The sequence below is a fragment of the Desmodus rotundus genome, chromosome 3 (genome assembly GCF_022682495.2).
Source record: "Desmodus rotundus isolate HL8 chromosome 3, HLdesRot8A.1, whole genome shotgun sequence".
Classification (NCBI taxonomy): Eukaryota; Metazoa; Chordata; class Mammalia; order Chiroptera; family Phyllostomidae; genus Desmodus; species Desmodus rotundus.
This window is the reverse complement of record NC_071389.1, coordinates 155,424,997-155,448,107: the sequence shown is the minus strand read 5'-3', so window position 1 is coordinate 155,448,107 and position 23,111 is coordinate 155,424,997. Positions and strand designations below refer to the sequence as shown.

At 43.6% G+C, this 23,111-nt stretch overlaps 1 long non-coding RNA gene across 2 annotated transcripts; it reads right to left on the bottom strand.

Moving 5' to 3' along the window:
* Positions 1-378: 378 nt before the first annotated feature.
* LOC123478183 (uncharacterized) lies at positions 379-14,702 on the bottom strand. 2 transcript variants are annotated; one of them, XR_008426501.1, is made up of 3 exons: positions 14,584-14,702; positions 3,791-3,929; positions 379-488 (listed from the first exon to the last, which is right to left on the bottom strand). It is a non-coding gene; the product is annotated as an uncharacterized lncRNA (long non-coding RNA). The 2 variants fall into 2 exon arrangements; XR_011651031.1 differs by lacking the exon at positions 379-488 and adding an exon at positions 1,383-1,647.
* Between the last annotated feature and the right edge of the window lie 8,409 nt (positions 14,703-23,111).

The following is a 23,111-nucleotide window of genomic DNA, read 5'->3' as shown; positions in this document are numbered from 1 at the left end:
AAAGGGGGAGGTGTCCTACTGTGGTAAACAGGAATAGGACAGAGCCTGTAAATTCTTAGTTCAGCCACCACCAAAACCTTCCTGGAACCTACATTCCCAAGAAGAGCCGTCACTCAGTTGGGGTTCCTGGAACCTGGGAAGGAGGGATAACCAGCTTGACTGACCTTTACGTAGCAGCTTCCAAGCCCAGAAAGAACAGGGTGAAGAGGCCCGTAACATCAGGGCTTTCCATCCCTCCTTAGCAGGTCTCATCTCAGTGGGACGTTTTACCCTTTAACCTTTCTCCACCCACTCTTCTCCTCCATCCAGAAAAGCCAAGTACTCCTTCCTAAAACTCTCCTTCCTGCCTCCCTCTGCTCCCCAGTTTACCTCACATACCTGCACGCATTATTCATCACTAGGCTCCTCATCTGTCAGTCACATCTGCCAAGTGCTGAGGCGTTTAAGGGCCATCCAGAGCTGGTGGTCAATGAGTCTATGACTTGGAGCTGCCCAGAAAGGGGAAGAATATTCCAGTTGTCAACATTTCCCCGCATTCTCCCTGCCTTTCTCCTTCCCCTCCAGTGAAACCCAAAACATGGGTGAAGGTAAGTCAAGAGAGAACATTTAAGCAAGTAGTTCAGGTGTCCAGCATGAAAACACAGCTTAGGGGCTCCTTGCAGTGTTGGGATGAAGGTTCTGAAGGACTCAGAACAATAAATCACAGCAGTTGAATTTACGTCCTATGTCCTTGACATAATCTTGGTATCTGGTTCCCTGTCCTGAGCCTTATGCTAGATCTCAACAGGAATCGGAAGTAAACCCCACAGGCATATGTCAAAATATCCACTGTTGCTTCCTAGAGATGACTGGAGAAATTCAACCATTTCCCCCATTGTTGGGAGCTGAAACTCTCAAGAAACACACGTCTCTACATCACCTTTTCCTCCCCGGTATGCTCCCCCATTCCATGAGGCCTAAACTTTGGACTGATACTATTAGTTGTGACAACGCTGATAGAGAAGTTGATTTTGTGGCTACAGCTGGTTTACTTCCTTGTCACAGCTCTGAATGTGAAGAAACACAATTCCTGCTTTGTGATTAACAAGAGGCTCCCCTGCAATCCCTTGTTATCTACTGCATTAAGCTATTCGTTGCTATTTGATCTACAGCAATCAAAGATTTATTGCCATGTTTCTTTCCCCAAAGCAGCATACACCCTTGAAGTAGAGAGCATTTGAGGACAAATGATGTTGGAACCAGAACAACTGACAAAGAATTGCATGTGTCAAGGTTGCATTACTCTTATCTCAACCCCAGACTTGAAAAAAATGTTTTATTTCTAACAGTACAATGGATTATATACCCTGAACAACCTTTCCAATTGAAACAACAATTTTAAGAACAACAATTTTAATCAAACAACATTTCATCTTACATACATTACCAAGCTGGCACAAAAGAAAGGAACCTGGGGAACTCAAAGTAAAAGTAGGAACACAGGTTGGTAAACAAGGAACAAAGCTGGTCTTTGCTCTGGGAGAGTCTTTCAAACCCTGGGAATCGCGAGCTTTCACTCTGATGGCTATACACGGCATAGGAAGGGGAGATATAGCTGATGGGTAGTTCTGCATAGGGCTGGGCCCTCAGAAGGTACATTCCAGAACTCTGTGTAAGGAGAATGAGAAATAAACATTTCCATAGAAGGTGACAGCAAGCAAATTGGCCTGGGTCATCTTGGATGGTAGGAAAAATAATAAATACCCCCTCAACCACAAGCCAGTGCTCAGCTGGGTTTGCTGCCCAAATTCACATGCTGTATGATTAAAAAAAAACTAAGTAGAAAAATTAAAATGATCCCAGATGGTTCTGCTCAGGTAACTTTTTGGATCAAATGTAAATCTGCTCTGCAGGATTTACTCAACCTCATTCCAGCACAAAGACTTGCCATAGATGAATCTTTAAGGAAAATTACAGCTCATCGTAACGAGTCACAGAACACACGTGGAAATAAATCACACTGAGTGAGAATCAGCAAAAATAGACCCACAAAATCTTCAGATGTTGACATTTTTAGACACAGAATATAAGTTATATAGGTTTTAAAAAACATAAAAGAAGCCAGAAAAGTGAACACAGAATGACACTACAAATATTTAATTAGACTTGGAAAAGAACCAAGAAGAATTTATAGGAATAAAAAACAAGTGTTGAATCTTAAAACTCAGTAAAGAAGTTAAATAGCCGATTTGACATGGCTGAGGAAAAACGTAGTGAACTAGAGATGAAAAAAATATATATCTAAAATGTAGACCATAAAGATAAACATGGAACATCTGAAAAGTTAAGAGACCTAAAGAAGAGAGAAAATTTAATTGTGCCTAATTAGAGTTCTAGGGTAAAATAGAAGAACAGGGAAGAGGTAATATTCAAAGAGGCAGTGGCTGCGATGTTTCCAGAACTGCGGAAAACATGCCTTCTTCTGGAAGCCCAACGAATGCCAAGATAAATTTAAGAAATCACAACTAGGAATATTACAGAAATCTAAACACCAAAGAAAAAAAAGATCATGAAAATTACTAAGGAGAAAGATCACCTGCGAAAGACCTACCGGAGAATACTGGTAATTAAACTCGTGGCTGACTTCTCAGCAGCAAAGATGGGGGCCAGAAGAACAAGAGATATAGCAGTGTCTTCGGGGTGCTGAAGGAAAATGGCTGTGGGCCTGGAATTCTATGTCCAGTAAAACCACCTTTCGATAATGAGGACAAAACAGAGATATTTTCCAATAAAAATTGAGAGCAGTTATAACAAACACATCTCAGTAAAGGAAATTCTCAGAGATTTGTTTCAAGCAGAAGGTGAACGATCTTAGATTGGCCATTTGATACTCAAGCTGAAATGGGGAATAGACCCTAGTGAGCATATAAATAAATCTTAAGAAATACTAATGGTTTAAAGCAATAACAATAATGTCTAATTTATGTGTAGTGGAGGAAGACTAGAACTAAAAGAATGGATAAGAAAAGTATCAAGGTTGGACAGGGGTGTTTAGGGTTGAAATGTTCTAAGATCTTTGTATTGTTCAGGAGGAAGATACAGAAATTAACTGCCATCTTCATTAAGGTAAGAATAAATATAAAAGTAGCTAAGACAACCATCAAATACAGGTATAGAGTATATGACAACCTCAAACCAAGAAAGGTGTATTTAAAGAATCAGATACAAAAATCAAGACAAAGCACTTAATGAGGTGGGAGCAATAAATCAAAATATGTTCATAACCACAATAAATTATAGGTAAATAAATGTTCCAGTACAGGATGAAGATAGATGGATGTTTAAAATCCAGATATGTGCTGCTCAGAGTCAATCAGGAAGCTAAAAAAATTATTCTAAATTTGCATGACTTAATAACAGCCTCAAAAATAAAGAACAAAATGGCAGGATGATAAGAAGGTGGTAAATCTACTATCATAGTGGGAGATTTGAACACATCTCTCTCAGGAGGTAATAAGCCAAGGGAAAAAGTCAACGACAATTGAGAAGACAGTTAACAAGCTCGATCTAATATTCACTGAAGGAGCACTGTACACAACAGTTGGAGAAACAATATTCTTTTCCAGCACTACGTGGAATGTTTATGGAAATTGGCCACATGGTACCCCATAAAACCAGTCTCAATAACTTTAAAGGACTGCTTTCAAACCAATTATATTCTTTGACCATAATTCAATTAAAATAGCAATAACACCAAAGAGAATAAACTACATCATGCTGTGGTTACAACATCACAACTTAAGTAGCTTACCATTTATTTTTTGCTCCAGGTGCTGACAGCCCTCCAGGGTAGCTGTCCAGGGTAGCCAGCTGCCCGCTCTGTGTAGCTCAGTGTTCCACGCTGCTCTGGCCTGGTGGCACCTGCATCTCCACATGTGTTTCCCTAACCCCTGTGGAAAGGGGAAAGGCATGGAGAATAGCATGCTGCTTTCCTAAATGCTCCCACTCACATTCCATTGGCCAAAGGAAGTCAGTGGACTATGAACCAACTTCAGGGGTCGGAGAAGTGTAATCCTCCCACAGGTCTAGGAAGGGAGGACAACTGGAAATATTGAAGAACACCATAGTAATCAATGACAAAATGTTCAGGAAATGGAAATGGGAAAACATTCTTCTGAAGAATAAATTATAGTGGAAAAGAGAAAATACTAAGTACTTAATACTAACAATATTATGTATCCAAACTTATGGATGTAGCTAAAATAGTACTGAGGGGAAATATATAATTCTAACATTTACATACCATTTCCTATGTGGCAGGCATTGATTTACGTGCTCTATGGATTTTACTCATTTAATTTTTATAATGACCCTGGAGCCGAGTGTGAATGAGGAAACTGGAGCACAGAGAGCAAATGAAGCCGCGCGGCCAGCAAGCCCCAGAACCAGGACTGCATCCAGTCCGGCTTCAGGCTCCGTGCACTATGGCCGCAAATGCTTACAGTAGACAGTTTTAAGTTCAGAATTAATGTGCCTAAGCATCTTGTTGAAAAAGTCAGGGGGGAGCAAAATGGCCCCAAAAAGCATAAGAAAAAATAAACAAAGTAGAAATTTAGTTGAAAAAGATATAGTAGAGAAGAATCAACCAAGTCAAACGTTGGTTCTTTGACACAACTATAACAGAGACAAACCTATCGCAAGACTAGTCACGAGAAGAGGAAGAAGGTACAAAGAAATGATATGAACAACCCAGGGAGTCTAATTAGAGACGCTGTGGAAATTAAATAGTTGAGGAAAAATTAGAAACAACTTTCTACCAATAATTTGAAGTTTTAGAAGAAATATATAAATTCCTAGAAAAATACAAATTGCCAGAACTGATTAAGAAGAAATAGAAACCAGAACAGTTTGTTTTTTAAAAATGACTTGACAGTTGAAAATGTTCCCACAAAGAAAACACCAGACCAAACAGCTTAATCACTGGGAAGCGTCCGAACCCGGGCTCCTCCATGGAGCAGCGCCTGAGTCAAGATCTTGGGTGTAGGAGGTTGACTTTGGAAAGTGAAATGTTTAATTTTAGGAAGGGGAGCCAGGAAAAATGAAACAAAAAGGAGGAACAGCCAACACAATGGTGTCACCACTGTGGGCAAATACGGCTCAGTCCTGCTAGGTGGAGTGTGCCTTAGAATTGTTTGCCCGGGGGATGGAAAAGGAAAGGATTTATCCACCACTTGCCACCCCCCACTGGTCAAGGCAGTGTTAACGTTCTTGAAATTCCAGATTTGTAAACCCTCGAGTGCTGGGGGTCTCTCCAGACTCCCCTCATACAGCAGTGGTGGGGAAACCCTAGGACAGAACGGGAGAGACAGAGGAACGAGGCAGCTGAGGCGAGGTGCCATCAGGTTAAAGGGTTGCTTTCAAACCAGTTGTATTCTTTGATCATAATTCAGTTAAATGGAAATAATACCAAAGAGAATAGGCTAGATTATGCTGTGGTTACAACATTAAATCTTGAGTAGCTGGACACACCGACGTTTATTTTTTGCTCAGGTGCAGACTGCCCTCCAGGGTAGCTGTCCAGGGTAGCTGTCCAGGGTAGCTGCCCGCTATGTGAGTTCCGTGTTCCAGACCACTCTGATCTGGTGGCACCTGCATCTTCACACCTGTGCAAAGCTGATGGTCACTGTGACTGCTGGAGGGAAATTGGTGTGCGGTGGGGCGCAAGAGACAATGCACTCAGTAAGTTCTCGCAGACATTCAAAGGGACCCCATTATTTTGATCTTACACAAACACTTACAGAACATTCCTCAACTTATTTTATGAGACTAGTATAACCTTGATACTAAAACCAGACAAGAATTGTATAAGAAAGGAATATTACAAGCTAATCTCACCCATTAACATAAAAAGAAAAATCTTAGTCAAAACATTAGCAAGTCAAATCCAGCAATGTGTAATACGCTAATGGTTTAAAGGGAAAAGGACAACATAATTGTCTAAATAGATTCCAAAAAAAAGTGTTCAATAAAATGCAACATTAATTCTTGACTTTTTAAAAAAATATGTTCTAACTTGGTATAGATGGGAACTTCCATAACCTGATAAAATGTATATTGTAAAAAACAGCATCCTTAGCAATGATGCTTTGCAATATTTCTATTAAGATCTAGCACAAGATAAGAATGCCCCTTACTAGCAGTTCTAGTCAACCGTATACTGGAAGTACCATCCAGCTGATGTTAAGTCAAGAAATATAAACAGAAGTTATGAGGACTAGAAAGGAAGAAGTTAAACTGTCATTATATGTAGGTGATGTGATTATCTGTGTAGAAAACCCCAAATTATTCATACATATGCATTAGAATTAATAATAGTATAGGATAATTGTTGGATACAAAGTTAATATATAAAATCAATTGCTTTTCTAGATACCATCAACTATCTGGTAGAAAAATTAAAAGAGTGTAAAAAAGCAACTTGTGATAGCAAAAATATGAAGTTCCTGGGAATAAAATTGAACAGAAGGTGTTGAAGTTCTTTAAGGAGAAAAATATAAACCTCTGTAGAAATGTATTAGGGAACATCAGATAAGTAGGGAGATGTGCCTCTCTACGTATGTTCTTAACAAAGGTGACTCAGTATAATGATGATGTCGATTATTTACAAACTGAATTATGAATTCAATACAATCCCAATAAAAATCCAACAGAGTGTTTCTTGGAAATGGCTAGGCTAGTTCTAAAATTTACTTGGAGAACGCAGTACCAAACACAAAATACTCCTAATTAAAAAAAAAACTAGGTGGGTTACTCACTCTACTCAATATCAAGTCACAATTTAAACCTCTGAGAATTCATATTCTTGGAGGTCGAGACAGACAATTAGACCCACGAATCAGCACTGAAACACAGACCCGCTCATGTACACAGTCCTCTTTGTAACAGAATGGGTATTGCATGCTAGTGGGGAGAGAATAGACTGTTCCGTACAGAAGGCTGGAACAACCAATTATCCATATGGAAAAAGATTAAATTGGATCTCTACCTCAAACAGTATACACAAACCCAGTGCAAGTTGATTAAAGGCTTAAATGGGGAAATGCAAACCTAGAAAACCCTTAGAAGGTAATATAGGAGACTACTGATAGGACTCTGACATTAATAAGGGATTTTTCATACTTTGGGTTATAACCTAATACTCTAATTTATTTCTGGTGCAAATTGTTCCAACTTTGGCCACAGGGAGCTCTGAAGGCTTCTGTGTCCTTTTGACATGCCCCATCATTGCAAGGTTTTGAGCACTTCCTTACTTTCTGGCCCTATCAGATGCTCCAGGCTCATCGTGTATATTTCCTGCCTAGCCCTACAGTCAGCCCTTTCTCTAAGATCCCTGGTTCCTTTTACTGGAGGATGGTATTAGAAATTAAGAACTGGGTGTTGGGTGTGCCCCTTACTGTTGGGGTATTGTAGACCCTCTCAGCAGACAGAGCTACAAAATATATCTGTATATACGGTATATGTGCATAAACACATCAATAATTATTTCTACATATCCATATTAAGTGTCAATATATTATGCTAAACATGAGTTCATATTAATGTCTCCAGCTCTCAGCTGGAACGACATGGTTTATTCCAGCCTTGTCTCCTTGCTTATCTGTAACCTTCCTCTCCAACAGTGACAAACTTGGCTTCCACCATTGACATTCCATAAATAAATATCAAGGATAAGTAAATATTAATTAGCAATCAAATGAGTAAACAAGTTGGGGAGAACAGACAGCTCTTCCATACACTAGAATTCCAAATAATTTAGAAAAAGTGTCCCCTCAAGGAGGTGGAGCATAACTCCCTACTCATTAAGTACAGCAGGCCCATTGTGACCTTCTTCTAAAGAGTAGAGTGTAGAAAAGGGTGAAGAATGTAATTTTACAGTGAGGAAGCGTGGCAAACGCTACCTCCCCCAAGTGATCAGGGTTAACGTCTTCAGTGATGTTAACAGCACATGCCCTTGATATATTACGAAAATGGCACTTTACACTCTCTGGCCCCCTTCCTGAAAACCCATAACTCCTGTCTAACCATGAAAAAAAATCATACAAACTTAAATCAAAGGACATCCTATGACATGCTCTACCAGGACTCCTTAAAACGGTCAAGGTCACCAAAGACAATGACAGTCTGAGAAACTGTCATAGTCTAGAGGAACCCAAGGAGATTTGGTGACTAAATGTAATATGGTGACCTGGATAGGATGCTGGAACAGAAAAGCTAAGGAAATCTGAATAAAATATGGGCTTTTCCATGGGATATAAAGTACAGTATAGGAAATGGAGCAGCAAAAGAACTTATATGCATGACCCACGGGCATGAACAATGGCGGGGGATTGCCTGAGGGAGTGGGGGGCAGAGGAACAAAGAGGGAAAAATCAGGACAACTGTAATAGCATAATCAATAAAATGTAATTTTAAAAATAAATAAAATATGGGCTTCAGATAATCATAATGTACCAATATTGGCTCGTTAGCTGTGACAAATGTAGCATAGCAATGTAAGATGTTAACAGTGGGGGAAACTGGGCTTGGGTAGATGAAAACAATCTATAATACTCTTTCAACTTTTCTATAAATCAAAAACTATTCTAAAATTAAAAGTTTATTGAATGAGCCCTGACTAGTGTGGCTCAGTGGGTTGGGTGTCATCCTGCAAACCGAAGGGTTGCTGGTTTGATTCCCAGCAGGGCACATGCCTGGGCTGTGGGTCAGGTCCCAGTTGGGGGCACACGAGAGGCAACCAATCAATGTTTCTCTCCCTCTCTCTCTCTCTTTCCTCCTCTCTCCAAAAATAAGTAAATAAAATCTTTTTTTTTTAAAGTTTATTGAATGTTTTCAAAGGGAAGTTTCTTAAACAAGAAAGGAGAGGGGTAAACTAAAAGAAAAAAATTCACAAATTTGACTGTATTAGAATGGAGAATTTCTATTTATTAAAAGAAACCACCAAAAGTGTGAAAAGATAAGCCAAACAGTGGAACAAGACATTTACCACACAGATAACCACAAAGGGTCAGTATCAAGGAAATATAAAGAACAGCTATGAGTCAATAAGAAAAATACAAACTATCACATCAAAAGGTGAGTAGAAGACTTGAACAGGTATCTCACAGTAGAAGAAACACAAATCGTCCCTAAACATATGGAAAGAAAAAGTCCAACTTCCTTAGTGATCATGGAAATACAAATTAAAGCCACAATAAAATACCACTTCACACTTCCCAGATTAAAAGTAAGTCAACTCAAGTTTCAGCAAAGGTATAAAGAATCAGGACTCTCATCCCCTGCTGAAGGGGTTACATTGGAACCACCCACGAGAACAGCTTATCACCACCTAGTGAAGTTGAATATACTCAAACCCTACAACCCAACAAACATCCATCAGTGGTATAGTAGGTAAGGTGTAGAATGTTTCAAAAATCAAACACCATAAATCAGTAAAAAAATGAAGGCAGTACAATAACACATATCCACATGGTTCGATCTGAGAAGTATGACATTGAGCAAAAGTGACAGAAGTGACAGAAGAATATTTACAGAATGGTTTCATTTATTTAATGTCCAAAACATGCAAAATTAGATTATATAATAATTATATATATATATATATATATATATATATATATATATATATATATACACATACACACAAAGGTGGCAAAACTATGAGGAAAGAGAAGGAAATCATTAACACAAAGTTTAGAATAACAGTAAACTGGTGGAGGAGAAGCATACAGGGGGCTTCTGATGAACTGATACTGGTCTCTGTCTTAATCTAGGTATATGGGTGTGCACAGTAACATGCGTTAGTGTTAGACTTTAACCGCGTGTGCAGCGACAGTGTGCGCTGTTTGTATTACACGCCTGCCAGTTAATACCGATGCACTGGCTCAGTGAAGTTCGCGCTGACGAGCGAGCTATGCAGACATATTGCAATGGCGAGAGAGAGCTGGGAGCATTGGGTAGGTAGGGTCCCTTTCTTACTTCTTCTCACTAAGGCTGACTCCATTATCCAGTCCACCCAGTTTTTCACTTTAAATGTGTGTTTACAGTATTTTCATTTTCTGTCTAATCATTTCAGGCAATTGTCGGTGTGGTATTCAAAGGTAATTGCCCTCTGAATTTCCCAGTCTTTCCTGGGCACCTGCATTCAGGTCTGCTCTCCTCCATTCCCACCGGGGCTGGAGTTGTTCGTGTTTGCACATCTGTCCACACTCCCCGGGCTCAGTATCACAAATCCATCCTGTAATGCAGTGCTGAAGGTCCCCATGTTTCCTGTGAACCTCTGACCGCCATCGTTGGCAGGAATGATGTTGCCCACTCACAACATCTGTCTTCTCATTATTCTGCCCTTTGTGTTCCTTTCCTCTCAAGACAGAAAAAAATTGTTTAGAGGTCTTCATCCTGATCTAAGATTTAAAAATTCCTTTTCCCCATCTTACCTTCAAATTCAGCAAGTTAACAATCAATGTTCTACCTCCATGTTTTGGCTGGAGAGAATAGTGATTAGTATTATGGTTCTGGACTCAAACTGATCTTCATTTGAACCCCGGGCCTGCCATTCAATAACTGCACGACCTTGAGCTAGTTATATGACCACTTGAACCCCCAGCTTCTTAATGTATATAATAGGGATTTTTTCTACTTCACAGAGGTGTCATGAACATTAAATTAAACAATCCACACAAAGCACTTAGCAGGTTGTCTGAAGTGGGGCAAGCACTCAGTGCCGGCAGGTATTATTCCTCTGGGTTTTTATCGTAATATTCGTGATTTGCTTTGGAAGCTGAGTTCTTCCTTGTGGTGAAATTATTCCTTGTTAACTTTCCTAGGCTCTGAAACAGACCTTTCCCCAAATTTCTTACCCTGCCACTGTCACGTCCTCTGCCTTGGCATCAAAACAAAGTTCCAGGAAGCTAACATAAAATCTCCCCAGGCTCTTGAGCTGCCAGAACATTCTATACTATTTCTCAGTAATTTCTTGCTGTGCCACATTCTTCTCCTAGTCTTTAGATTCTTCCTGATCTCTGATTTCAACTCCCTGTGCTGGGCTCCTGCCTGTTTGCTTATTCATTCCTCAGGGAGGATAAGGGATAAATGGCCTTTATCTTGAACTCTGTGATGATAGCTGAAAACTCCCCATCCCCCTTTCTTCTCTTTTCCACACAAAGGAATCTTAACTGGTTTGTCCCTCCCTCCTCTCTTTCTGTTGTTCAATCACACTGATTTCAAAACTTTTTAGGATGTAATTTGAAAAGCCAACCTTCAAGAAACATTGGCATTAAAATATTTAAAACTTACAAAACCAATAATTTACATAGATAACCTTTTATAAACTTTTAAAACAACTTCTGACAAGACATGTCTTAGTATTAAAATAAAAATCAAAAGAAGAAAGAAAAGAAAATACTCCCCCATTTGCTTGCTGAAGTCTGCCGCTCTACTTCAGAGTTTAATTCTGTTGGAGTAAACCCCTGTGAGAACACGACCCCCCCCCCCCTGCAGGGAGATGCAAACATTCCGAGAAGGATAACGCTTTTAGGCCCGGTTTTGCAAACTATAATCCCTAGCATACTAGTTCTATGGGGTGTTAACAGATAATTTTATACTGGGGGAGAAAAGGTCTCTGATCAAATAAGGCTGGGAAATACTGGGTAATGTAAATACCTTTCTGAGGATGACAAGGTCCTAAGTGATCTGGTCCCTTCCCACATCTCTCCTCTCTGCCTCATTCTCCTCTAGTCCAGGTGCCAGACCCCAGACATGCAAAAGCCCACCGCAGCCTGAGCACCCTTGCGTCTGCTAGAACCTCTGCCAGAAATGCTCCCCCAAGATCTTCATATAGCTGGCTTCTTTTGATCATTAAGGTCTTGATTTAAATGTCACATACCCAGAGAGGGTTTTCCCTGATCATGCCATTTAAAACAGAGACCCCCACCCCCACCACATCACTCTTCATCACAATATTTAACAGTGTGACTCTGTGTATTATCTGCTCCCCCAATTAAAATGAATGGCTATCCTATTCATTGCCATAGTTCTGGTGCACAGAACAGTGCCTGGCATACTATAGAAACTCAATAAATATTTGAATGAGTGACAGGTACATTGGAATGTAACTGCAAGGTGGTTATTTTGGAACTGGCAAGGATTCTTGTGCCTTTGCAGCGGTTCCTTATTTGAATGCCTCAGTTTTGTCTTCCTTCTGCATCCATCAAGGGCTGTAGTCAGAGCAGACTGGGAGAATGCCGCAGAGATGGCTTTGTCCACTTGCTGTTTTCTGGAGAGAAAAATACTGAGATGGCTGTGAAAACATCTTTCCAAACTTTTTGGCTGCTTTCATCTGGGTAGCAGACAGATGAACTCGGGAGTAAGGGGATGGTTGGGGGGAGGGAGGGAGAAAGCTACCATCTGGAGAAATTAAAATAAGATCTCATCCTCGTCTTGGATGAACCATAAGCAGGTTCAATACTTTGCTTGAAAACATGATTTTGCTAAACATTGCTAAATTGGCTTAATAGTTTAGAGGAGAGAAAATGATCTTTATGGAAATCGGGCCCCACTTAAACTGTGTACTAGCTGCAGAAAAGTATGATTAAGCTTAAAATCCAGGTAGCACAAAAAAATCTTTCTGGAAGGAGTCGTAAGAAACTGTCAACAGTGATGGTCTTTGGAAAGAGGAACTCAGGGTGGGTGAGGGTGGTGTGGAGAAAGGTTTTTTGGTTTAATATTTCTGTTCAGCCTAGGTTGTTACCACATATGTATTACATGGAGTACATGTATTACATTTGTTACCGTTCCAATGTCGGGGCACCAGAAGGACGCACTTCCTTCACTGAATGGCCCCTCTCCATGCTGGTACCTGGGTCTGGGGTAGGAAGAAGAGGAAACTGGAAACATGGAAGAAGAGCCAGAAAGGACTGGCTTGGGAGTTCTGCAGGAGGAACTGGGGTCTGGCCACTCCACTGGGTTGTCTTATTGCTAAAGAAATAGAAGGATCGTCGCCTACACTCCTCAGCTGGTGGGATACATGCAGGAAATCTGATACCCTATTGTTGAAATGTATCATTCTCCAAATAGAAAAGCATTGGATTTTTCTCCTTCCCTTTAAGATCTTGGTGCTAAACTCAGAGACCTCACTGTGTTCCTATCTGTCTGAAATTGGAAAAATTCCCAGACCTCCCAGGCTTTGTCCTTTGTGACCTGTCCTCTAGGACATTCTTGTGAGAGAACGACCGCTGGACTTGCACCATTTAGGACAAACTTCTTGGATGAATAGAGAATGCACTTTGGTAGGAAACAAAGGTATAAAACATCAGTTCTTGCCTCCTGGGAGTAGTAAACACACACTGAGTCCGAAACTTTTCCAAGTCAAGTTTGAAGAAAAAGGGCTGGGGTGGGGTGTGGGGAGGCGGTAGAGAGGAGGTGGAGCAAGCTTCTTAAAAAATCCTCAATAACTTTATAGAAATGTGATTCTTCAAATCAGGTGACCTTTCGGGTGCTTATCATTATGCCCTTATAGCCTCTACCCATCCCTCCTCCCTCCTTCCTGACTTTCAACAAATGTTTCTTGACGACCCACAAAGGGGTAGGCATTGGTGCAATAAAAGCTACAAAGACGAGTAAGACATGGTTCCTATTCTCAAACTGGCCGATGAGACAAAGTGGGAAGAGGTCAAATGGCGTGTCGGCGAGGTGCTAGGAGAGCTGTTACTTCTGAGTGAAGGGACCAGGAAGGCTTTATAGCAGTGGTAACCAATGCGCTAAGGAGGAGGGCTGTGGTGAGCAGAATCTTAAGATGGACCCACGACCTTCACCCCTGGTGCAACTCCTATGATTATATGGCAACAAAAGAATCCATGTGGCCTAATCTAATCACGGAGCCCTTCAAAAGCAGAGGCTTTTATCTAGCTGGCGGCAGGGGACTAGGTCAGAGAGAAGGGCTCAATGTGCCATCGCTGCTTTGCCGATGGAGGGACCACATGAGAAGGCGTGGGGGTGGATTTAGGGAGCTGAGAGAAGCCCCCGGCTGACAGCCAGCAGGAAGCAAGGACCTGCAGCCAAAAGGCAATGAAGTCTGTCAATAGCGTGAGTGAGCCTGGAAGCCGATTCCTCCCAGAGCCTCCAGATGAGAGCTCACCCTGGCTGACACCTTGATTTTGGCCTTGTGAGACCCTAAACCGAGAACCCAGGGCAGCCCACCTGGACTTCTGACTCACAGAACTGTGGGATCGTAAGTAGGTGTTACTTTAAACCATGGTGTACGTGGCACTTACTACCCAGCGGTGGAAAGTGATACAGAGTGGCATTCCCACCCAAAGGGCAAAGCACGAGCACGGTGATGCCCGAGTGCTCCGGGACTCTGGGGAAGAGCACATAGCTGAGAAGCTCGGGGTGCACGAGTGCCAGGGAGGGGCATGGCAAGTCCACAAAGGTGAGTACGAGCCAGACTGGGAAAGCCGCTAAGTTTCCCGCATGCCGGGGGGTTTGGGTTTTCTCTTAAATGCCACATTCTACCTCCCCTTTCCCCTTAGCAGTGACGTCGCCACCTACCCAGCATGGAAATACAACACTTCTCCTATTTGATGAATGTCTGGAATGTTCATACAGTTGTTTATGCTTCTGTGGTTCTTTGTTTAATATCCACCTGCATCATTCCTGCTCTTCACTCTTGGCTCTCGTCCCCTTCAGGCAGAAAGATTCCCAGGAGCCCTGCCAGGTGACAGCAGAAAGAAGACATAGCTGCGTGGCCATCGCCTTGACAATGTCCTTCTGTCTGAGCCAGCAGTGTCCACCACCAGGCCCCAAGGAAGGGACTGGCTGATGGTGAGAGGGAGCAGAATCAACTCCCCCAAATGGAAGGAACAGAGTGGACCAGACCTGGGTGTCTCATTTAGGTAGTATTGTTAGAAGTACTGGCAGCGAGGCCCTGAGCCTTGCCCTAGGATCCTCTTAGTCAGAAAAGTGCCGTCTATTTGGGCAATGAAGGAGGTGAGATGTATCAGTCAGGCCCTAGTAGGATATACAACTTAGCCTAGATGATTCAAATGAAGAGACTTTGAAGAAGGTCAATTGACAGATGTGTGGGCAAGGTAAAGGGGGAAAAAATGGAGTGTGGGAATAAAAGTAAATCTTTCTGCCCTGGCTGGTGTAGCTCAGAGGGTTGAGTGCGGGCCTGGGAACCAAAGGGTCACAGTTCAATTCCCAGTCAGGACACATGCCTGGGTTGCAGGTCAGATCCCCAGCAGGGGGTGCACGAGAGGCAACCACACATTGATGTTTCTCTCCCTCCCTCTCCTTCCCTTCCCCTGTCTCTAAAAATAAACAAATAAACTCGTTTAAAAAAAAAGAAAGAAAGTAAATCTTTCCCATTTCCACCTCAATGGCCTGAGGGATAAGGGAAAAATAGTAACCAGAGCCCACTGAGAGCTGGAACCATGGAGCATGGGCCACCTGGAAGGAACCTCGGTCATGGAGGCACAGACCTATTGCCACAGGATTACTCTGAAGCAAGGAGGAGTGGGGAGAAATACCCAGGCTCTCCCTCCTGTCGTGCTCTGAGCCTCTGAAAGTGCCTCCTATGGTTGCACCCAGTCAGAAGCCAGTTGGCAAGGGGACCTAGGAGAGGTAGTTCAGAGGGGTCAGCCTCTGAGCATGGATCTGGTACACTGCCCACACTTCTAACAATACTGCCTAAATGAGACACCCCGGGTGGGAGTGAGGACCAGGGAAGGAGCAGTGTATGAGGGAACCGAGAGGCCCGTTGGCCTTGCCGTGACGTTGACTTTGCCAGGACCTGGGCCATGTACAGGCTCAACCACGAAGACTCTTAACCCTTGGACCCTCTCTATAGCTGTCCCCTTGCCGGCGGGGCCCAGAGGAGGGATGATCTGAAAGGGGGAAAGATCCCCGGGACAGCAAGGCTCACATCTTGGCCCCCAGTTCCGGGACCCTCTATGACTGCAGTCACCTCCCATGACGGAAGAGGGCTTGGGGGGGAAACACAGGGGTATTGTATGTCATTGTGCGACCTTCTAGCCTGAGGACAATAGGGGCTTCCCAGAGATCCCAGCCTGAACTATTTAGGGTCTACATACTCAGAGTGGTGGGAAACCATGCTTAGAGTTGTGGGCTGACTGACCATTTCTGCCAGGGCTACAAGGCTGTGTTTCGGAGGGAAAGGGGTAGCAAAGAGATTGCACAGGGGAAGGATGTGGTCAAGTCCTCCTTTAAGAGCACAGCTTGTTATCTTTTGGGTCAAGAAAATTATAGGGGCTTGATAAATTTACTAGAACAGCAAGAATCACACTGTTTTATTCAGCTTTAAATAAGGACATTTTTTTCCCCCAAAAAAATATCTCCCTTAGTCTTAGAATGATCCTAGGAAATGTTCTGACCAACCAGAGACTTAAAAATTAATTCTGGTGAAGAGCCACAGTCAGTGCTATGGGACCGATGGAGACCTGGAATGACCCAGATCCCACTGTGCGCACCACCCAGCTTCCTGCCCAGTTTGGACAGCCCCCTGCTCCCTCTCGAAGATTGGCTCAGAAAGGTTAGATATTATCTCTCACCTCTGGGGTAACCCATAGGTGGCCCAGCCCCTGGACTCACCCAGGCAGGCCCTGTGGGACTTTAAGGACCAGGTCAGTGACTGCGAGCTAAACTAAGGCAGATGGAAGCCCCACACAAAGGGCCAGGGAAAGCACTAGGCACAAGAGAGGACTCGCCCTTGGGCTGAGTGCAGTATCCCCTCCCTGAAGATGATTCTGTGTGGCCTGGCCCACGGGCTCTGGGTCTGGACACTGGGCCCTCTCCCTCAACCTCAAGCAGTTGGTCAGGGCAGTCCTTCCCAGGAACACAGTCTGTTGACTCCACTCCACGGCCTAAATTCCCTCTCGAGCCCAGAGAAAGCCCCCACAGCAGAGGTCTGGTCCCGACTTGCACAATCGGGCCCTCTTCCTTGGGTCCCCAGACACAGGAAGACCAGGCCAAGATGGGGGTGGGAGGTCGGGTCAGCATGGCCGGGGGGAGGGTGGAAGCTGAGCCCAAGACCGCGCTGCCCTGGGGTATCTGCAGCCTGCCTGAGGGACACAGGCAAGACGCATGCAGGCATCACAGCCCCTGCTGCCCGGGCCCTCCATGGCTCCCCAGGGACTCCTGGGGCCCAGGAGCTTGGCATGAAGCCTTCAGCCAGACTGCGTACATTAAGCGCAGACTAGAAAGATGGGTGGGGCTGGGGGCTGGGCAGAGGTAGCAGCCATCATCGGATCCTCCCTGGTTTGATGTGAGGGCCAGACAGGCCTTAGAGTTTATTAGCTCTTACAGGCTCTTACAAACTCACTGTAAGCAAGTAATCCCAAGCTGGGTATCTCTGGGTACCATCAGCACCTCCATCCACAACCTAACCCCCAACTCCTGGCCCCAAGGCCCCCTGGAGCAGATTCTTCCTTCTGGAGGCACCAGATGCAAGAGCTCTCTCCCCATCAGTAAGCCAGCTTTCAATTTCCTAACCTCACTTTGTGAGGTTCAACACCCCTCCCCACACCCCCTCCCACCCCATGACACACACACACCCCAGCACAATTACACACCTCACCTGCTGTGGCAGTAATCAGTAATCGCGCCAATTACTCTAACTGCTGGGTGCTGGGGAGGAAGGGACCCACCCACACACCCGCTGCTGAGATACTTTCTTCCAGAGCTCTGAGCAGGGCTGACACCCTGGTGCTCTCCGGGAACTCGGTGTACCCACTGCTCCCGACAACTCCCCTCCCCACTGCCACCAGAGGAGACAGGACCCAAAACAAGTCAAGGCGAGCAGGGAGCCCCTCCCCATCTCCAAGATGCTACAGAAAAACCTCGAGTCCATCTCAGCCAAGCAAATGGGTGACACAGGTGTGGTATCTGTACTGAGTCCATGAAAAAGATCTGGTTTTGCGCGGAGCTGCCTGGAGAACACCCGAGATCCAGGGTGATCAAGGGATCCTAAATTTAGACACGTACCACTCCACACAGTGGGCTGCTGCCCTGTGCCCAGAACCGAGAATGCTGTCCCTATCTAGCCCTGCCATCCAGGTCAGGCCTGACCAGCTGATGCTAGGTGGCTAGTTTATGTCTGGGTGTGCTTGGGACAAACCAAAGTAAGAGAGGAAGTTACCAAATTGCTACCTGATCCTGTTGTAGAAGTGGGAGCCAGAGAGCTCACTTGGAATCAGCAGGTGAAGAAGCTTTGATCTCTTAGCTTAAACAGCAGGTGTTGTACAGATGTGCCCACCCTCACGGTTATTGCCTTTTATCCTATCCTTGAGTACTGAAAACTAAGGTGATTGGCCAAAGGAAATTGTTTAGAAATTGTTTCAATGTACCATTTGGGTCACTGATTTGTGTGAACCTATGTTTTGGTTCCTAAGCATAAGTTACAGCTCCTGAGAAACCTCTTGCTACTAAGAACACCTGGCCCCTTCCATTGTTTCCCACCAACAGGAAGGCTTTCCAGCAACAGAAGCCACTGCTGACCCACCACCGGTAGAGTCTCTGATGAGCTGGTCTTCAGATCCTGACAGTTCAGTGAAGGCTGAATGGTGGTGGTGGCCCTTCATCACTCCCACCCCCAGGCTCTGTCACCCCTGCCTCCCTGGGTCCCTGTCCCTCACCTGGCACCTAAGAGAGTACCCTCTTCCCAGGCTGAAAGGTAGTGGCATTGCACAAAGGTTAGGTTCTCTTTTGCTCTTGGGGACTCCCTTGACTTGCCCACATCACATCCCTGGCAGGGTCTCCATGCACCGCTGCACATCAGAGCCCTTGCCTCCTACCTTTCAGGGCTTTCTCCAGAGCGCAGACACTCACCGAGCCTCCAGTTTCCAACCCCTAAGCCACTAGGGTGCAACTTTCAGAAATGATGCCATCTCTCCACTTAAGCTCAGCTCCGCCTTTGGAGGTCTGACCTCTGGTTGCGTGAGGAGGTAGCCTGGACACTCCAATCCCAGCCCTGGGTGGGCAGGAAACATGGGACTCACAACTGAGTGAATCTCCCAGTACCATTTGGTCACCAGATCAGTGCCTCTACCTACTCTTCCCCTGTGCATACTCTCACCCCCAAACACAAATATTTGCTTTGCTAACATCCATAAAAGCAGCGACACTCCTGCCAATGGGACTCATAAGAGCAAAATCCTCCCTAGCCTATTAATTCTGGAGCCAGCATAGGAATCTGTGGGCACATGTGTGTGCGTGCCTATGTGTGCAAGGAGGAAGGATTGTGGAGGGACTGTGAGAAACCACAGCGACACAGGATGAGGAGGACAGAGGAAGATCCAGGTGGACAAAGCCTCGGGGAGCAGGGGGTTTGACTGAGACTTGCAGGTACCAGTGGAGCTCGTTGTGCTGCACCGAGTCAGCCCATTTGTACATCCCTCCCCCGTGCAGCACAGTATGGGCACCCCAAGTCAAACACCTCCCTACGGGTTGTTTGGGCCAAGTAGTGGGGGACAGGGAGAGATCCAGGGCTAATAGACGCAGGCGGCCACAAAGACAGCTGCGCCTTCAATGGAAGATAAAGGTAAAATAAATGCAGGATAAAGTAACTTCCAAGACTAGGACTCGGGAGAATCCTGAGAAAACAATTCACATTCACTTTCCTGGGAATGGCCATATTGACCTCAATTACTCTGGGCAGCTCCTGCTTAAAACCCAGGGATGCTAAAAGAGTAAATGTGTACCACGACAACGAATAACCCAGCTCTGCTACAGCACACAGACTCTCAGACTGGATTTTTAAAAGTCATCTTATACTCCGTCATAATTTGGAATCACAAAAAATGTGGAAAGTAAAAGGATATAAAAAGAGAGTTTCTGTAGCAACATTAATGTCAGACCAAATAGACTTTAAAGCAAGAAAAAAAATGCAAGCATTGCAGGGATAAAGAGGGCCATCACTTAAAGATATTATACCAGGAAGATATAGTAATGACTAAATCTGCATGCGTTTAGCAATATAGTCTTAAAATACATGAAGCAAAAATTGACAAAATTACAAGGAGAAATCAACGAATCCACTATTAGAGTGGGAATTTTTTGAAAATGTTCAGCAGCTTTATTTGTAAGATCTAAAAAATAAAAACAACCTAATGTCTACCGACATGTGAATGAATAAACGAATTGTGGTAAATGTATACAATGAGTATCAGTCAACAATAAACAGGAATGAACTATGAGCCATGTAAGCAAACATATGAATTTCAATCATGAATGAGTGAAAGAAGCCAGATTTTTTAAAAAGAGCACATAACATCTGATTCCATTCCTAATATTCTACAACATGCACATTGATTCATAGTTGCAGACAGTAGATCAGTGGCTGCCTGGGGATGGAGTGGGGGGCGGGGAGAGGCAGGATTAAAATGATGCACAACCCAACTTTTAGGAGTGACGGATGTATTCATTACCTTAATTGCATTGATGGCTTCACATGTATATTTCAAAATTTATCAAATTGTATACTTTAAATAGGTGTCATTTATTGTACATCAATTATACCACAATAAAGCTGTTTGAAGGAAAACAAACATTGTGTCAAGTTTTCATAAAAATGAAGACACAACTCTGGCCCTCCGCTGTGACATTGGGTACATCAGGTGCCTGCTTCTCTGCAGCCTTCACCACTTCCTGGATATGGGCTAGTGTGATGTTTTACTACTACACCACTCAGACCTTGGGAGTAGAATCTATCTTGGTCTTCCCCTAGCATGATACCCTAGAGGAGGAGATTGCCTTATCTTTTTCAGAAACTCAAAACTTAAGGAGTCAAAACTGAGTAAGAGCATAAGTCACTTTAACAGAACTTATTGTTGCATATTGATCTGAAGGGCATATGGAAAAGCTTGCACCCAGAAACTGGCAAATACATATTCTTTTCAAGAACATGTGATGCAATATTTACAAAAGTGGACCATAAAACGAGCCTCAAAAAAAGACCAAAAATATTTGTATAGGTTCTGTGACCACATGAAGGAAAATCAAAATTTAACTTCAAAAAGATAAATAAAATTTTATTTGGCAAACTTTAAGTGCTCTCTTAAATAATTTATAGGTTAAAGAAAAATAATTATATTAAATGTACAACCAAATAATGAAGGCTGTATGAAAATTTGTGGACACAGTGAAAGCAGTGTTTATCAGGAAATGTATAATTTAAAATCTATTGATTAGAAAATAAAGTTGGACTTCTGGCCAAGATGGAGGCATAGGTACAGATGCTTCACTTCCTCACACAACAAAAAAGGGACAGCAACCAATTTAAAAACAAAAAACAACCAGAAAGGCCAGAAAATCTCACTGTATGGAAGTCCAACAACCAAGGAGTTAAAGAAGAAACATTCATTCAGACTGGTAGGAGGGGCAGAGACAGGCAGCTGTGGCAGAGAGTACTCGTGGAAAGGTGGTAGCTGGCAGACAGGGCGGGTGAGGCGGAGGCTGGTGGAGCGGGTGGTCCCACATTAGTGTGCAGAGAAACTGGGAGGAACAACTGGGGAGCAAGACAGGCCATGCAACCCAGGGTTCCAGGGCAGGAAACTAAAGCCTGAAAGCCTCTGGCTATAAAAACCTGTGAGGTTGTGGCAGTGAGAGAAACTCCCTGTCTCACAAGAGAGTCCATTGGAGGGACCCACGGGGTCCTAGAATGTACACAAGCCCACCCACTTGAGAATCAGCACCAAAAAAGGCACAATTCACTTGTGGGTAGCAGGGGTGGGCAGTGACTGAAAGCAGGGTGAGAGCTGAGTGAGGGGCATTGTTCCCTCTCTGACTCCTCCCCCATATACAGTGCTGCAGCGCAGCAAAGTGGGTTGCCCCACGCTGGCGAATACCTAAGGCTCTGCCTCTTACAACATAACAGGCGCTCCAAGACAAAGAAATATGACCCAAATGAAAAAAGAGATCAAAACTCCAGAAAAAATAACTAAGCAATGAGGATATAGCCCACCTATCAGATGCAGAGTTCAAAACACTGGTAATCAGGATGCTCTCCAAAACGATTGAGTATGACCACAAAATAAAGGAAGAAATGAAGGCTATAGAAAGTGAAATAAAGAAAAATATACAGGTAACCAACAGTGAAAGGAAGGACACCAGGACTCAAATCAACGATTTGGAACAAAAGGAAGAAATCCATCCAACAGAATGAAGATCCATCTGGGAACAGAATGAAGAAACAAGAATTTGAAAAATGAGGGAAGGCTGAGGAATCTCTGGGACAACTTTAAATGCTCCAACATCCAAATCACAGCGGTGCCAGAAGGAGAAGTGGAAGAGCAAGAAATTGAAAACTTACTCAAACAAATAATGAAGGAAAACTTCCTCAATCTGGCAAAGGAAATAGACTTCCAGGAAGTCCAGGAAGCTCAGAGAGACCCAAAGAAATTGGACCCAAGAAGAAACATACAAAGGTGCATCATAATTAAGTTACCCAAGATTAAAGATAAGGAGAGAATCTTAAAAGCAACTAGAGACAAGAAGACAGTTACCTACAAAGGAGTGCCCATAAGACTGTCAGCTGATTTCTCAAAAGAGACCTTACAGGCAAGAAGGGACTGGAAAGAAGTATTCAAAGACATGAAAGGCAAGGACTTACATCCAAGATGACTCTGTCCAGCAAAGCTATCATTTAGAATGGAAAGGCAGTTAAAGTGCTACCCAGATAAGGTCAGGTTAAAGGAGTTCATCATCACCAAGCCCTTATTTATATGAAATATTTAAGGGACTTACCTAAGAAAAAGAAGATCAAAAACTATGAAGAGTAAAATGACAAAAATTCACAACTATCAACGACTGAACCTAAAAAACAAAAACAAACTAAACAAACAACTAGAACAGGAACAGAATCACAGAAATGGAGATCACATGGAGGGTTATCAGTGGGGACGGGGATGGGGGAGAATGGGGGAAAAGATATAGAGAAGAAGAAACAATTGGTGGGTAGAAAATAGACAGGAGGATGTTAGGAATAGTGTAGGAAATGTAGAAGCCAAAGAACTTATATGTATGACCCAGGACATGAACTAAGGTGAGGGAATGCTAGAGGG